The sequence below is a fragment of the Pinus tabuliformis genome, chromosome 9 (genome assembly GCF_031772625.1).
Source record: "Pinus tabuliformis cultivar Carrire ecotype Pingquan chromosome 9, CPIR1, whole genome shotgun sequence".
Taxonomy (NCBI): Eukaryota; Viridiplantae; Streptophyta; class Pinopsida; order Pinales; family Pinaceae; genus Pinus; species Pinus tabuliformis.
Genome location: NC_142307.1, coordinates 1777984894 through 1777989156, shown reverse-complemented (window position 1 = coordinate 1777989156; position 4263 = coordinate 1777984894).

Here is a 4263-nt window from a genome sequence, read left to right as displayed (position 1 = left end):
CTCTGGGTACGCAGTTTCTCTTAGCCTTACCTGCGTGTACGCACCCCAAGTTCACAATACCTGCATACTTGTACGCTCTGTCTATAAAGCAATGGGTGCGTACTCCTGTAAAGGTCAAAAGGCACAAGTTTCACTTCAAAAATTTACTTGTGGTCATTTCTAGAGCATTCTAGAAGCTTTTTTGACGTGTATGAAGCGCCTCCAGATGGTTCATGTATCCCTACCAAAGAGGAACTTATCCCATCAAGAGGGGAGCTATCCCATCCAAAGAGGGGCTTATCCCATTGATGGTGGACCTGAATAACTTCCTCTAGAGCACTATAAATACAGGCATTGGGCCAAAGGGAGGGGAGGTTGAAAGATGAACATTCCTAAGGGTAGATGCTGCTGGAATTAGGACTTCCTTGTAGAAGCTTGTGAGGAGAGATTACCATCTTTGCTTGTTTCCATTGGGAGGTGGGTGAGCTGATCACAGTACGGGAGAACTCTTGTGGACCCTGGGAGGAGCTTGTACAACACCAAGGCTCAGGTTGTAATGGTTCCTTTTGTTACCTTTTAATACAAATTAGTCCATTCTTCTCAACAATTTGTTATTTATGAGTTGTTTCATATACTCCTTGGTCTATATGTTAAATATGTTTTATTTTATGTGATATTCAGGTGCTATTTAATCGTTTGATTGTTAGTGAATGTAGGTTTCGAAGGGAAGGAGGAGCTCATCCGGATCAACGAAGCTGGACTACTACAACAGCGTTGGATTACAGGTAGGATCTAAACACTTGATTTCTCATATTATAAAAGCATATTTAGGGAAGGATTGCTCTTATTTGTCTTGTTTGTCATTAGAAAGTCTTAGGCTTCTAGGAAGGTCAGTTGTGTCCGCACTAACGACTCTTTCTGTGTGACAAAATGGCGACTCCGCTGGGGAATCCATTGATGTGAATGTGTTTTCCTTTGTATGAAATTTTGATCTGAGAAAAGTCGTTTTTTTTCTGGTTTTTTGCTGTCTGACTCTGTTTTTGGGTGGGCTAGCTTAGGGTTAAATTAGATTTTAGTTTTTCTTTGTTTTGCTACAAGTACGCAGCCTCTGCGTTGAGCACAGTGTGTACTTGTACACACTGCGGCTTTGTGCACAGAGCGTACCCGCACCTGTGCAAACAGGCTGCCTGCGTACCCCTGTCAAAAGCTTAGAAAATTTCAATTTCTTCTTTTTTATCTTTTAGATTTTGTTTATAGCTTGTTTTTGCTGCCCAGATCCACTGTTCACCTGTCAGAAGCTTTCATCTTGGCTAATTTCATTGGCATTCCTGCTTTAAGCTTTCATCAATTGGGTGTTTTGAGTCTCTTTTTTGAGAAATTCTTAATTTGATTTCCTTTGGTCATTACTTGAAGGTTTGTCTCAGTCTTTTCACAATTTTGCATCTTTTTGCTTTTGTTTTTGCAAAAAAAAATTCTCGATCTAAATTGTGTATGAGTGTTAATCGCCTTTGAGTGTTTTTATTTCTTGATCTTTGGAACTCTCGCCCAATTTTCTTGACTTGCACTTGATTGGTTCTTAGATTACATTAGAATCATCTCGTGTTTGAGAATTCTCTTGCATAGATCACATTTGCATAATTAGAATTCTCATTTTCAGAATATTAATGAAAAATGTGCATAGATTACATTTGCATACTTTTCAAGTGAATTGTGCTTAGATTACAATTGCATAGTTTACATTCTGAAAAATCAATCGTAGATTTAGATCAGTTTTCTTTGATTTGAATTTTCACAAAAATAAAAATAAAAAAATGGTTTGGAATTGATTTGCATTAGTTTTTCTTGATGAAATTAGTGCATTAGAGAATTTGTTATATTTTCTCTTAGTGATCAATTTTTGCATGGTTGGAAGTGAATGGAAACTCTCTCCTTACTTTAGATGGAGCCATACTAACTGCAAATAGTCATGGTGACAAATTTTAGTGTAACAGATTTTGTCAGACTCTCTAAAATTGAAAAACGCCGAGTTTCTCCTATACTCGACTCGTTAAAATTCCACAGTAAAGGACTTGTTCGATTACAAACAGGAACGGACCACTCCTTCTTAGGGTCTGAATCTAAACTAAGTTGGACTCATCCGAAGGATGAGCTTATAATCAAGCATATGTTATCCTCCTCAAGCTTGTAAAAAATAAAGAGGTACTTGCCAGAAATGGTGGGGGAAAAGAGAGAAGAATGAACCTATTTGTTATCCTTTGTTACAGAAGAACCTTATCACCACTCTTGAACACGACACGTTTCATTCACCTGGGTTGGGAAATCCTTTGCCTTAAAGTTGATCAAACCACTCTGAAAGTCTTCAACCGTTTCTGGGTATTAACTTTGGGTCAATTGTCACCAAGCCATCTGTCGTGTCGTTATGTGTTCAAGAGGTCTCTGCAAATAAACCATTCATATGCAAAATACTTGTCATCCATTTGACCATCCCTGAGTCAGTCCTTACAGCAACATTTCTTCAACTTGAACAATGATTTCGGGTTGTGCGCTTGCCTGCAACGGGTCGCTTTCTATCAACATCAGCACATTATCTAGAAAGATGACTTAGAAATCGTCAGTACCTTGAAGTCTGCATGCATCAATGGCAGGTTTCTCGCCTTTGACAGCAGTTTACATCATTGACTTTCGATCAAAGGGTTCCGTGACGTGTTCGACATCAACTCATTCATTCACATTTCATGGATTGTACTGGGTACTTTGAGAACCATTTACATCACTGGTGGTTTCTCTCACACTTGTTAACGGTTTACATCATTGACCGGTAATCAAGTGGTTTCTACCATGCTCGACATCAACTCATTTATTCGCATGGATAGAATCGTACCAATTCGGGAAGTAGAAATGAAGACCCTGGATCTAGTTTCCACCATCCAGGTTGCGAGGAGTTTTGTACTCATTATATAGTAGACTAATCATAAACAGATGGCTGCGTCCATACTGTGTCTACAAAAGTCTATGATGTGATGTATTGCAAAATCATTCTTGTATCAGAGCAGTAGTTAGATTGTTAGTTAAAGTTTTCAATCTGAGTATGGGAATGCCTACCTCAGCGATGATATCATCTTATATATGTATTTTGTGTTGAATAGTTGCAGGTTCTGACCGGGCTCTCCGCAAGATACTCCTTGAAATGATAAAGTACTTCACCCTTCCTAGATCATATAAAACCCTAATCTACTACAGGCTTCGCACTTTAGGGGGCAATCTGTTACACTAAAATTTGTCACCATGACTATTTGCAGTTAGTATGGCTCCATCAACTATCATACTATCCTCCTTGGCAAGCCTCATACCTCTGCTCTCCATGTCAAACTTCAAGAAAGAGAGAAAGTCATTAAAAAGCTATATATCTCTGGGTACGTAGTTTCTCTTAGCCTTACCTGCGTGTACGCACCCCAAGTTCACAATACCTGCGTACTTGTACGCTCTGTCTATAAAGCAATGGGTGTGTACTCCTGTAAAGGTCAAAAGGTGCAAGTTTCACTCCAAAAAGTTACTTGTGGTCATTTCTAGAGTCTTCTAGAAGCTTGTTTGACGTGTATGAAGCGCCTCCAGATGGTTCATGGATCCCTACCAAAGTGGAACTTATCCCATCAAGAGGGGAGCTATCCCATCCAAAGAGGGGCTTATCCCATTGATGGTGGACCTGAATAACTTCCTCTAGAGCACTATAAATATAGGCATTGGGCCAAAGGGAGGGTATGTTGAAAGTTGAACATTCCTAAGGGTAGATGCTGCTGGAATTAGGACTTCCTTGTAGAAGCTTGTGAGGAGAGATTACCATCTTTGCTTGTTTCCATTGGGAGGTGGGTGAGCTGATCAGAGTAAGGGAGAACTCTTGTGGACCCTGGGAGGAGCTTGCAAAACACCAAGGCTCGGGTTGTAATGGTTCCTTTTGTTACCTTTTAATACAAATTAGTCCATTCTTCTCAACAATTTGTTATTTATGAGTTGTTTCATATACTCCTTGGTCTATATGTTAAATATGTTTTATTTTATGTGATATTCAGGTGCTATTTAATCATTTTATTGTTAGTGAATGCAGGTTTCGAAGGGAAGGAGGAGCTCATCCGGATCAACGAAGCTGGACTACTACAACAGCGTTGGATTACAGGTAGGATCTAAACACTTGATTTCTCATATTATAAAAGCATATTTAGGGAAGGATTGCTCTTATTTGTCTTGTTTGTCATTAGAAAGTCTTAGGCTTCTAGGAAGGTCGGTTAT